This window comes from Schistocerca gregaria, chromosome 4 (genome assembly GCF_023897955.1).
Source record: "Schistocerca gregaria isolate iqSchGreg1 chromosome 4, iqSchGreg1.2, whole genome shotgun sequence".
NCBI lineage: Eukaryota > Metazoa > Arthropoda > Insecta > Orthoptera > Acrididae > Schistocerca > Schistocerca gregaria.
Genome location: NC_064923.1, coordinates 709582687 through 709596702, shown reverse-complemented (window position 1 = coordinate 709596702; position 14016 = coordinate 709582687). Strand labels below are relative to the sequence as shown.

Sequence of the window (14016 nt, the reverse complement as noted above, 5' to 3'; positions counted from 1 at the left end):
AGACTAATGACTCAAAAGAAATGATGCTCTTCAAGCAAAGGTGAGCTTTGCCTCCATAAACAAATTAAACGATCTACTGTGACGGTATCAACATAGTGTTCTCTCGTTGTGAGGAATTTGCCGTCACCAGAGCGACTGTCTTGAGAAACAGAAGTGCAGGCATGAAGAATAAAGATGTGGAATGATTTGTTTAAAAAGCTTGAAGACTTTTCACATAAAAATTCAGAGGCATTATTTCTCAGAACGCCGATGAATTTCTCCTGTCTCACGTGTCTGATATATCAGGTGGTATAGTTTTGTTATGGCTGTCTCTGCGAAATATCTCAATAATCCTGGGTGTTTTTCTTCTAACCCAGGTGTCATGTTTCTACAGAGAGTGTCAGTGCTCTGTCAGATTCTTTTCGCAGCATCATATATCCTACTTCATCTTCTTCCTCTTCCTAGGCATAGAGTTACATTTTGCCCACAGTTATTACAAGCGATAAATTATTGCTTTTTTAAGATTAACATAAGCTCTGAATGTGGTCTGTGTGTTTTCTCGGCCAGAAACCATACTACCAGGAGGAGACGGGACCAGTTGTGGGCCCCTGTATCGCGGCTGCCCGCGTGACACGTTTCGGGCTGACAAATCTTCTGGCAAGCACGCGAAGCGGAGCTGCCTAGTATCAGGCGCTTAACCTTCCGCGGCGCGACGTAAATACGTCAAACTTTAGAAGGAGGCTCCTCCACGGAAGCGAAAGGATAGGTCTGCAGCCCTACCTACACCGCTTTTTAGGAAGTTTAAAAGATTACCGAGCAGTCAGGCGAGGAACAACATTTCCCGTAGGCAGTTTCCGCGGTCCCGGAATGTTTACTTCAAGTTGAGAGTTTCTTCATGGTGCCTGACCGTACTTTCGTGGCACGCTACGATAACTTTTAAGACCGGAAAGAGATCAAGGAGCACCTCGCCAGCTTAATCACCGTCGTACTTTTCGCTTCGCCAATTAACACCATTGTCCCGACTAGAGTGTCGTATTGTTCCCATCGTGGAAGATTAGTTGGAATGTGAGAATGCAGTCTGCAAATTCATTGCCGACTATTAAAATTCAAATCATTTTTTGATTTTGCTCTTGAATATACTACTGCTTCTTTAATTTTTTATGCCTTCGTCAGTGAATCTGGTTTACTAGAAGGCAAGTATGCGGATTTTTTATGGTCCAGTACGGTCACTGTACTTTGCAATTTTCCAAGTTGAGTTAGGTAGCTAATGTTCAGTGTCCCAGTGTATCCGGGATTTTGTGCGTCAGACTACTCATATTTCCTCTGTATTCGTTTTCTGTTGTTTTCCGTGATTATAACACCAAATATAGTAAATGGGATCAGTATTCCGGATTTATAATTTTATCATTATTAAGAGACTTTCAAGCTTCTAGGACTATGTGAAACATTTGCCGATAATTCGTTCAGATCGGGGTACAGTGGATTCTCTGTAGTCAGCATAAGGACATCTTATCAACGCCAATGGTTTTCAAGTAGCTACTGCGAACTTTCAGAACTGCTTCCAGTGCGCCGACAGCCAGTGGCGCCACTTTCGCTGGTTTACTCTGGACTTTCTGTAGTTCAAGTCCTTGTTATTGATAAGTTCCTCTAGTTGTTTCTCTTAGATTCTGCTATCAGGTGCAATGGTAATGTTAATGGTCCACCCTTTCTTTTTCTCCACAATTCTGACGTTTGGTGTGTTACGTTCCAGCATTCCATCCGTCTTAAGTCAGTAATTTCACATGTGCGTGTCCTACTTTTTCTGGCTCTTGGTCCCGTCAGTTCTTTGCCACAGACAAATGGTAATTTTGACATGAGTTCCAGTAGGTCATTAGCGCAACAGCTCTGTGCCTCTGACTGTCAGAACGATCTTGTAGCAACAGCTCTAGATGTGGTCGACAGTGTTCTCAGCTTCTTTGAAAGGTCGGCTCTTTGGTTCTTTTCTTGATTTCTCCATCATGACACTGCCAGCGTTTTGATGACTTGTTCCTGTTTTTCTATTTCCTTTTAGGGGTGTAGATCTACGATATGCATTCTTGGTTTGCTATGTCCTAATGACTTCAGTGAGAACTGATTGGTCTTTGACTATCTTTCACGTAACCAGTCAAAGAAAACTTCTCTTTTTCCATCGTCTGCCCCACATGTAGCAGACTTCTACCACCGGTTTTCAAGATGAGTACAGGCTCTCGACATTGCTACGAGGGTGAAATACATAGATAATTTTTTTCCGTTCCACTTCAAGTACTACTTGTGTCCACATCAATTTGCCTGCAATGTATCTGATGCCACGTATGGTAAAGGTATTGGGTGCTTTGATGATATTGCCATCACTGAGATAGATTGATGCAACCCATCTACAAAATTTCTAAGTATTTGCAAACCTCTCGCTGGTGGCATATGATAGCTTGTCCATTGACATTTCGAAGCCTTGACTTTCTATGATTTTGCATTCCCGTGTGGAGCACTTTTCTAACAGGAATCCCATTGTAATTTCGTTGTTAAAGATTCGAGCCGTATTTGTCAGAGATTGGATTTCAATTTCAGATTAGTAAAGTTTCAGCTTTCAAGCGGGCAACTGTTTTCGACTGCTAATCCAAGTATTAACATTAAATCTTCACCCAGTGAAGCTATGCCTTATAATAAAAAAAGGACCTCTTGAGACAATCATGAATTTTGTAACGCTGTCTCAGTTAGAAAATAAGAAAAGGAGGTTAAACAATTAGGTCACACAATAAATTGCACCGACAATGAATGGCATGCATAGCACTGATGATTTAGCACCAAAGATGTGAAAATCACTTGCAGTATCCCATCCTCAAATTACAAGAATGTAATAGTTCTCCACTTATAGACGAACACTGTGCAAATTGTCTAAGCGCTGATGGCGCTTCCGCAGGTTATTTAAATGATAATGATGTTAGAAAGAATTTATTATTCATAACCTGTTACATAATAGTGAACACCTGGGAACAATGCTCTAGCCAATTATTTGGGGAGCATGAATACACACATTGCAGAAAACCTGCCACAACAGTTCATGACTCTGCAACCGACGACAAACTTACCTTCACACCTGAAAATTTGGGTGTAAATAGCTCAGTGTTTGTTACTAGAAATAAGGAGAGATTATCTTAGTACTAAAGTGGCTCGAATTTTTACCACGCACAACAGTTAATTAAATAGAAGGGAGTATCTTGAAGTGCGCGACTACTAAATGTCGTCAGGTAATGCATGCACCAGAAATATTCATAATACTCAATAAATTACTTAGGAAAACGGAAATGAGACACATTTAAGTGATATATTGACTTGAAATCAAGTAATTAGAGAACACAAGCCACTTGACATTCAAGATACACTTGAAAGTTCCATCACTCACAAAGATTTAAATGGGTGTGCACGAATCTAAGAAAAGCAAAAAATTACTTAAATTGAGAAAGAGAGTGGTGAATTTTACTGAAAAATTATTCGGACAGAGACACTAGAGCACGCTCCCTTTAAGCACAGACACTTGTAAGTTCCTAATATCACCCCTTATTCTCAGCTTACCTTCACAATCCACCGGAAATTTTGCAAAATTACTGAAAATAAGCCGTGAAATAAAGACACCATGCGAATGAATTGAATGCAAAAGTTGCCTGTGAAGAACCACTTAGAATAAATGAAACATTCTCACCAGTAACTGCAAACACATCGCGCCGCACATAGCAAGCTTCCCAGAACAAGTTTTCTTTCGAGGCTATCGCAAGGACGCCCTATTAACCACCAGCACTGTGACTGGTTGAAAGCGCGTGTAAGTGATCAAAGGTGACCACTCATCCCGAGAGAGGAGAGAGAGAGAGAGAGAGAGAGAGAGAGAGAGAGAGAGGACTCAAAGAATCTACCCTCAATATATCGATACTGGTTGGAGAACGTCTCTGTAAAGTATTAGCATCAACCTGACCAGTACACGAACTTTTAGAAGAAAAACTGTCAAAAAATTGAAAGTACCGTTTAACAGGCAACTTTCAAGATGACACATTTACAGGAGGTGGCATATTTTCTGAGAATTTCTCGCTGTTTGTACTAGTAGTACTATTATTACCAGACTGTAAATCTTATTTAGATTAGACATAATCAGCTCATACTTCTACATGGTGATTATAAGTAAAGTTCCAGTTTCAATACGCAGAAAAGAGAGAGAGAGAGAGAGAGAGAGAGAGAGAGAGAGAGAGAGAGAGAGAACCACGGTTCAGAAGTCATCAAATCTGAGCGCAATACTGTCGAAGATATGGAAACGTTGTCGAGACAAAAACTAAATTTAACGTGAATTTTCCTACTAGACTGCGCTGTAAGTGTCATAACACAAATGGGTTCAGCTACGAATGACATATGAAACGCGATACAATAGCTACGGTGTGAGTTGCACATTAAACCGACTGCATGCATGACTGCATTAAGTCTGGCATTCGACGTTTGTGGCATGTTAGTTAGGGAAGCTCATCCATCAAGGCAAGTTGAAATCACAAGTTGAAATCGAGAGAAAGAATAATCCACAACAGAAATGGTTCAAATGGGTCTCAGCACTATGGGAATTAACATCTGAGATCATCAGTCCCCTAGAACTTATAACTACTTAAACCTAACTAACCTAAGGACATCATACACATCCATGCCCGAGGCAGGATTCGAACCTGCGACCGTAGCGGTCGAGCGGTTCCAGACTGTAGTGCCTAGAACCGCTCGGCCACCTCGGCCGGCCATCCACAACAGATCGGAGAGTCTCAGGGCTCACGTTCGCAACGCTTGCCTTCATTTCAGCTACGTCTGTAATTGGAGCACTGAACACAGAATCTATCTGATAATCCCATAGTCAAACTCACGTACATTAAACTCAGGAAATCTGTGTGGCCAGGCTGTAGGGAAACGATGGCTGACAAGTTTAACATTTCCAGAATATCTCTACGGCAGTGTGCTACACTGTCTGTGCAATTTGTGGAGGTGCGCCATCTTACATAAAAATTTTCCTATCCACACATCTGCGCTGCCGAAGGGCTGGAGTGAGGTTGGTGCGCAAGAGACTCTCATAATGAGATTTTCACTCTGCAGCGGAAACATCCCCCAGGCTGTGGCTAAGCCATGTCTCCGCAGTATACTTTCTTTCAGGAGTGCTAGTTCTACAAGGTTCACAGGAGAGCTTCTGTAAAGTTTGTAAGGTAGGAGACGAGATACTGGCAGAAGTAAAGCTGTGAGGACCGGGCGTGAGTCGTGCTTCGGTAGCTCAGATGGTAGAGCACTTGCCGCGATAGGTAAAGGTCCTGAGTTCGAGTCTCGGTCTGGCACACAGTTTTAAGCTGCCAGGAAGTTTCAAATTACTCTCATAATGTTTATCAGTGATGGCACAGATACTCAAAAAACATAGCGTTAACGTTAACGATGCCGGCAAACCAAACCGCACTGTCATCTTTGCAGGATAACCGTATTCTGCCATTCAGTATATTGACATATTCTTGGAGATGTAAATGGGCTTCGCCTATCCTCAGAATGTTCCATGTACATTTATTATCGACTTCCACGTGAGTAAAAAATTCTACCACAAGCGTTTGTCTTGGTGGCAAGTAAGCGCAAGTAACTCCTGAACATGAATAATTTTGCAAGGACAGCCCAACGTTCAGGCAATTCCCCATGCACTTCATGTTTGCACACTATGGCTGGACACTTGCTGCTGCGGCCACATTGTCTACTGATGTCGGATTAACCTGTCTTTTCAAGTTTCGCGCTCATTTTCTCAAGACACTTGACAGACATTTGTGCAACGGTTTTTTCCGTATCCTGTGGTGTCTGAAACTTCTGCAGGGCTACTGGTGTACGGCAACACCAACTCAAAGGAAGGCCTTCGCGCTTGTTCGTGACGTCACGTCAACTAGGCACGGCGAACGCCAGGTCTGTTGCAGGCATACTCATAATAGTGGTGTCTCCCTCTCTGACACAGGAAAATGTGAAACTATTGGCGGCAGTTGACTAACACACATTGTTCTGAGAGATTTCTGCAATCAATTAATTGTGCAATTCATTATACTTCTTAACAAATAGTGCACTCCTGAACTTAAATTTCCACCTGTTTTAAGGACTGACATACAAAAACAACTTCATGGTCCAGCAGCAAAATAATTCGTGCTTCTATACCTTATTTGTAAATCTGAGGAAGTTACGTTTGTACTAGATTGCTTTTACAAGAAACTGTGAACATATTGGTGCTCTTCTTTAGGTATCTTGGTTGACTATGGGGTGAGGAGCACTGAATGTTACTGAAATATCTTAGGATTGTACACGTTTGGGGATGGGGTGGGGATCAGAAAAAGAGGCAAAACAGAGATACTTCTTTTATCAAATAATTTTTATTTTATTTTATAAAGTTTTTCCTTTCAGTTGCAAGAGGGGAATATTTATCTTTTCTAATGTGCATGTTAAAAAAGTTTAAGCTCAGCAGTATTTTCGATGTATGAAGCTATTTTTTTCCTGTTTAGAATTCATTTCGTTGAAAACGACTGTAATATAATGACTGGCAACAATTGGACATTTACACATGTAAATTAGTTCACAAACGAAAATAAATAAATAAATTAATAAAAGAAACGAGTTCATTGTAAGGGGGTTGTGGTAAGTTTCGATAACAAAATGGATCAAGTAAATATAGTTAGTTGAATGTAAAATTTCCGAAGCTTGCAATGGAGCAAAGCATCTTCTCATATTGATCTACGTTTGTTTCGACAAGATTCAGTAATACAGAAGTATAATCTTCATTAGTAGCTTTACGATAGTAAGAAAATCTTTCATCTAACTAAAACTGCAGAATCCAAAACAATACCAAACATTTTGTCCAAAAATAAGAGATTTATAGTGATATGCACGCCCAGGCGTTTCTGCCTGCAACAGACCTGGCGTTCGCCGTGCCTAGCTAACGTGACGTCACCAACAAGCGCCGAGGCCTTCCTCTGAGTTAGTGTTGCGTACGGTCACCGTTCTTGTAGAAGAGCTTTACCAGTAACTTGCGATCCTTTTGAGACAGTCATGCCGAGCGTCTCATGTGAAAACTATGGAACAGGTGTGTATCCCGAATCTTCAGCTATGAGTATACTGGCTCCTACAGCGCCATCTAGTGGTAAAATTTCCTTTCAATATTTTTGTTTCCATAACAAATTTGGCGTCATTCTGAGCAGTGGTTCGTGCTTTTACAGCGGTTAAAAACTGAAAGTTTGATTATATTCATCATGTACTTTTATTAAAGCCGCGTTCTTATTACGTACAGTGTTATTATGTACTTTTATTAATACCATACTATTATTATGTACAGTATTATTATTATTATTATTATTATTATTATTATTATTATTATTATTGCGTAATTTAAACGGGATAGAAAATTTTGGTATTTGCCAACAAGTTAACAGTGTTGATTAAATCATATTGGTTAAATAAATTATCACAGTGCTCAGACTGAGTGAAGTCTGCTACTCGTTCATTGCTGGGCTGAACAGGCCGAAAAAAACTTGAGGTGTAGTAGGGTGGGGGAAAATGAATATTTGAAAATAAAAGGCGCGGCACATAAACTAGAGCGGAATCCGACTGCTGAGGCCGTGGGATCTTTCTGACTGCCGTGTAGGGGCGGAACCGCCGCGCCCGAAGATTTGGGAGAGCCAGGCAAACGCTGACAGGAAAGCAATACGGCGGAAGGCGCGAGAACGGGAAAGGGAGGGGGGGGGGGGGGGGGGTACAGCAGGCGACAGATAAAGGCAGCGATCCCTGAGGGAGCAGAGAGCAGAGGGGGCAGCGACACGAAAGAGAGCCCTCCGCCCCTCCCCGAACAGTGCAGACTACAGAGGAAGCAGCAGCAGCAGGGTTGGGGAGTAGAGAAACACAAGACCTGCGCGCTGCCTCTGGCGTCGCGTCGGGAATCCAGCGCGGCGCAGGGCGTATGGCGAGCCCTCCGCTTGCCCTTTTGAAGGGAGCGCAGCAGGTGACGTATGAAGGGCCGCTCCTCCCAGGTACTCCCGTAGTCTCTCATTACTACAGCGTTTTTGGTATGACATGTTAACCATTTGACGAAGTTTATATTTTGTTCGCTGTTCATGCCCAGCGAATTTGTATTCTTATATGGTGCCTTTTTGCTTATTTTTTCGAGCAATCTTTCTCTAACGTCTGCCTAAAAATAACGGTAGAGTGCTTGATCTTCTGATAAAAAGTGGACGTGAACAATTTCATTGCTGTTTTTGTTACTGTTACTGCTGCTGTTGTCTTTCAACCGAACACTAGTTATCCTGTGCAACATCGTTTATTCCTGCGTAACCATACAATATAAATCATTAGAAACTGCTTATTGAAATCAAGCCATGGTCTCCACCTGCAGTTCTTACTTCCTACTCTTATCAGATATTTGGGGTAAGTATGAATTGATAAGATATATAAATTGGTCGTGGTCTAAGGTCAGTTCTGAATAAATAATCGTAATAATGTAATCTCTCTGGTTTCTTCGGAGTGACTGATTAATGGTGGTCCTCAACCGAACTGTACTTTCCATTTCAAACACAATCTTTCGGTGACCGGCCCAACTGTGTTCTTCAGTAGCTGTGAGTTTCACTATTGTTTATACTTGGTATCTGGGTTACAGTGATCCTTCTTCCTTTTTCGTCTTACCTTCCGTATGTATCGCTTGCGACTTTCTCTTTTGCGTGAGATATCAGGGTCCGATTGCACTTTATTTACTACACTTCGTAGAAGGATTGGAAGAGCCACAGCTAACGCTTACTCTGATTGACCGACCTTTGCCTGGGCTGACGGTGTAAGTAGTTTGAGGAAATAGTTATCGACCCTCCTTCTCCTGTCGTGTTGATGATGATGATGACCTCTCCTTAATAGACTGTCTTGATGGTTATCTGAAAAAAATCTAGAGTGTTGTTACTACTTGTTATCTGGTGTTACTGAATATTCCCCTTCTTCATCTTCTTCTTTGGTGGACTGAATCTGATCTCGTTGAGTTTGGAATAAGCAAACGGCCTTGCCGCAGTGGTAACACCGGTTCCAGTCAGATCACCGAAGTTCAGCGCTGTCGGGCTGGGCTAGCACTTGGATGGGTGACCATCCGGACTGCCGAGCGCTGTTGGCAAGCGGGGTGCACTCAGCCCTTGTGAGGAAAAACTGGGGAGCTACTTGATTGAGAAGTAGCGCCTCCGGTCTCGGAAACTGACATAGGCCGGGACGCCTCTGGGCTGAGGATGACACGGCGGCCAGTCGATACCTTTGGGCCTTAATGGCCTGTGCGTGAGGAGAGAGAGAGAGAGAGAGAGAGAGAGAGAGAGAGAGAGAGAAGAGAGAGAGAGAGTGGAATAATCCGTTTGTGGCGAATCATCCCAGGAAAACTTGACCGCTTCCTCGGTTATGTTTGTCCAGTCTTGGCGGGTGTAAAATAGGGTAAGAATTAGTGAGCTCCAGGTCTGCCTGTGGGATAAATTCCTGGCCCCTGAATTTCCAGTTCAAGGTTTTGGAGTTGATGTACTAGATAGTGATGTTTGTGTGGAGAAGGTGTAGGGAAAGTCACGGACTGGGTAGGTGCCGTCACAGGACGAGACGGCGCTCTTGTTATGCTCTGCCCCCACACTGTAAATGCCCATGTGGGACAGGTACTTGACAGAGGGCTCCTCATCTTCTTCTTCAGTGTACGCTGAGGTAAGGCCGGCGTATCCTCACATAGGTGTCGCATCTGGCCACGCGTCTTGTGCAACTCCACCTCCAACGACACCCTTTCCTCCTCCGTGACGTCATCGGTGGGTTGCCGCAACACTGCGCGGAAGTCACGTATCTCTTCTTCGTGGCAGCGTGGCCCGCTTTCCGCTCTTCGGCCAGTGGCGACGTGGTGGGGAAGTGGAGAGACTGCCGGCGTCTCTTTCTCGGTGCTGCACGACACTGCATCCTCTTCTTTTGCAGCCTTGCAGAAGCGTCTCCTCCTTTTCTTCTTGTAGTCAAGGCTCTAGTTCCTGTAACTGTAGCAGCGATGGCTTGCGGTGTGTATGCCACCACAGTTGACACACGACGCAGGTTTGTCGCATGTCTTGTTGCAAATGCGTGTATCGTGTGCTTCGGCACACTTTTTTTTATGGGAGGCATCGAAGGGAGGGCGAGGAGGAGGGACCAGTAGGCAGGGGTCGTAATCGGAGACCGGCCACAGTGTCCCCTTCATCGGTCAAGGTACCAGGGATGGTAAGGGGAAATTAGTTGTGGGACCTTTTTATTTTTTTAACTTTTTTATTTTTATTTATTTATTTTTAAATAAATCTGTAATTTATATTTACTTTACAATACACCGAAAATAAATGTACCTAGCACCGCATCATGTATTGAGTAAACAAAACAAATATCTCGGTACGTTTCCAAACCGAGGTAATCTATATCGGGAAACGAAAAATGTGCTTCGTATACGACGCAGAATGGTGTTTTGCTACTCTCCTGAAGCTTTATCTTCCAGGTACGTCTTCACGCACGTCGCATGTTGTTCCACCGATAATCGGACATGTTCTTGTCAGGCCACCTCAATGGACATCTTCTCCTACCTGTTGATGATCCAGCTGCATGGAGGGTCGCGTAAGGCACTTCCTAAATTATTAGAAAACTGCTGTCCATATCTTGCAATGACGTTCTTATATATAGTTCCAAAAGTCCAAAAATCCATCGTGAAATAAGTACTGTACCGCATGCCCACGGTCCCACGTGACTACGTTGGCTTTGGTGCACGGGAAGTGCTGTTCATCCGGGTATAGTAAAAGCCGAGATGTGATGTGTTCCGGAGTCATCCGTAGAAAATTAGACAAAATTTGTTCCACTAAGCGCCATAAGTCATCTCCCGCGCCATATGTAAGACGGTGTTCGTCAGTGTCCAGTGTCCCACAGTCTGCACATAAAGGCGAGACCGCAATATTTATCTTGTGGAGGCGTGATCGGGTGATCTGTTTACCGTTGTCTGTATCCAGTGTAACAAAGTGTATCGTCCACCACACCACATTCCAACTAACCTGAGGGTTTTTGGCCTCTACTATGTTTTGTGGGCGCCTCTGCTGTAGGACGCGACATATATACTACTCCGACGCCTGTTTCGTTGGTGGTACTGCGATACGAACATAACTGTGTTCAATGTAAAAGTGGCAGAAGTAGTAAAAGTATGGGGGTATGTCTTGCGTCGTCAGTGGGAGCATGAGGAAGGACGGAGCTAAGGACTCCAACAGCAAACCCGTCAAACGTTCCGAGTGGTGGCGCCACAGCTTGATGTGTGAGCTGGAAAACAGGGCCATCGCTCTGTCGTGGACATGGACTAGGCCAAGATCTCCCCTTTCTGGGAGAAAGGTCAGCGACTCATAACTGCCTTTGAAGAGCCTCCCTGTACTGACGTAGGCTTCGAATGTCGCTAATAAACGTCGTGCCATCAGTAACGGTATTGGAAGGACATGTTGATATGGTTGGAAGCAGGATACAGGGACTGCTGGAGTGGAAGGCTGAGCAAAAAATTGAGGATAGAATATAAAATTTAATTTATTACGCAAGAAAATTCATGAAAGGTACTGGCATCAATATATTGACATATAACTTGTTCAATTTAAATGTACATCAACTGATTTAACATCAAACAATCTGCAAATATGAGATTGAAACATTCTCAAAATTTTAATGCTTGTAAAATGTTATTACTAAACACAGAAAATTACCATACTGGCCACTATATTTAAGCCTTGGCTAACAGGAAATAATATCACAGACGTATAGCAATATCTGCCCACTACAGCACTGTCTTACGTGACCTTGTGTGCCACAATGATTCACAGAACCAACTCATATAGTTAAATGGTAAATATTACCCACAATGGCGCTTGCGTTATAATCTTACGTAGCACGCTGATTTACCAAGAAAATGCAATTAATGCGAAGTACAGTCTGGTTCAGAATAATGATTGCCCTACCACTGATTAAACTACTCAGAATCAGTAATGAACTGTTTTACAAGGCAAGCACATTCATTTCAGACAAATTAACAAGACAGTGCCTCCATTTGAATTTTACCACAGAAAACCATCAATAGTCGTAGGCCAGACGGTGATTCGAAAAGGGTTGATAACAAGTTACCGCACTGTTAGCGGTTGCCACTAAACCCCTGGCGTGCGATAGATATGTGGGCCAGAAACCCCGTTGCAGTAGGAGCCGTACCCACAGAACTAATTCTAAAACCACACCGTGAAATGACGTCAAAGGGGTTTCAAAAACAGTTTAACACTCAACAGTAGTGATCAAGAGAAAAGGACAAAAAAACAAACACACACGGCACTTACAATTAGCCTTGAATTATTCCTAGCTGTGGTTAAGATTGAATTAATTTTAATCCAACAGGTAAATAGTGGTGTCGCAGTAGACTTAAACTTTACTTGACTAGACTGACAATTTGGGCTTCCTTTAACTGACCTAAGTTCAGTAACAAACTGAAATACAAAAATGACACACACGTAAGGGTATTGTGAAACACTTCATCTACAATTTAAGCAAACACGCCCACAGAGGCACTCCAGTTCATAAGTGAATCAACCAGAGCAGTATTTCGACACGCGACGTGGGAACACTCTCTGCTCGGCAGCGCAAGCCATGATACGACAGAAAGAAGTCTCAGTGTAGCTCCACCAGATGAAGATGCACCAAACTAACAGCTCAACTTTAACAATATTAATCTAAATGCCGCTAATACCGTAATGGCCAGAATAACACCAGCCCGTGGCTACAGCGTGAGGAAGGTTGAACTCGTAAACAGAACGAACGACAGCGGGTCACTGCAGCACCTCCAGTTCGGCTGCTCGGCCGGCTCCAATGCGACTACCACACTCACACGAGACTCCCTTTCGGCTCCCGCACGGAATCCCAGAGGGCGCACAAACCCGCGCACCGCAAAGCGAATCGAAAGAGATCGAAGACACTACAGCGGAACAATCAAATCGCAGGAGCACACGGCACACATGCGCTATGTGTGGAAGGCGCGATACAAGGTAAACAATGATGATTTGTGTCCTTTGAAGAATGTCGAGGGTCCGCAGACGCTGGTTTGGACCCGAATTTGTCGTAAGAAGTAGCGGTAGTTAAGGGCCGCAGTGCGCCGTATGTCGGTGTAAAACTCTGTTCCGAGACATTTTGTAGTGCCACTAACCTGTAGGGTGTCGACCCATACTGGGGTCAACTCCTCTCCTATTGCCATGGCGACCGATTTGGTGAAGTTGTGAAAGCTGCCGCAAGCCACACCGTATGTATTAATCCATTCTAGTGTGCTGGTTATATTGGCACGATTGCGGAGTACGAGAACCAGGTCGTCTACATATGCTTTACAGTGAAATGTAACGTCTCGTAAGGTGAATGCGGTGAGGCATTGACGGAGGCCATAGGTTAAGTGGTTCCAGCGCCAGAGCGCAGAGATAGGTCAACAGGTGGCAAACGTGACGCACCGATCTGAAAATCGGGAGGGACTGCGTGAGACGCCCGTTAACGAGCAACTTGGAAGTCGACCCTCGGAGGAGGTGCATCACGACGTCTGTGAATTGCTATGGGTACTGCATGTGTTAGGGAACGGACATTAGGTACGCGTGATTCACTCGATCGAAAGCTTGGCTAAAATCTAGTAATGTCAGCGCTCCCGGGATGAGGCGTGCCCTCGCTAGGTCTAGCATGTCACTGACGATACCTATCGTGCTGTGTGGATGTTACTGATACGCCCTGCTGAGGCCGGATCTGGTTAGATGACCTGAGGCGGGGTCGGTCGTATACGGTTTGCTAATGGTCAGGTGAACATCTTCATGTCGCAGTTGACGAGTGTTAGCGAGTGGTAATCATGTTCTCGAATTCCACCTTCAGGTTTGTGAACAGGTATAACTATTCCTTCTCCGAAGGCCGCGGGGACCGGCACAGTGGGGGACATAAGCTCTTGACAGATATCTGTCAAGTTGG

The 14016-nt window shown here is 43.8% G+C and overlaps 1 protein-coding gene and 1 pseudogene across 1 annotated transcript in view; both read left to right on the top strand.

Moving 5' to 3' along the window:
- The window catches only part of LOC126267877 (Down syndrome cell adhesion molecule-like protein Dscam2), a 1296028-nt gene that overhangs the window by 235768 nt on the left and 1046244 nt on the right, over positions 1-14016 (top strand). The window lies entirely within an intron of this gene.
- Positions 9043-9160, top strand: LOC126268366 (5S ribosomal RNA; annotated as a pseudogene).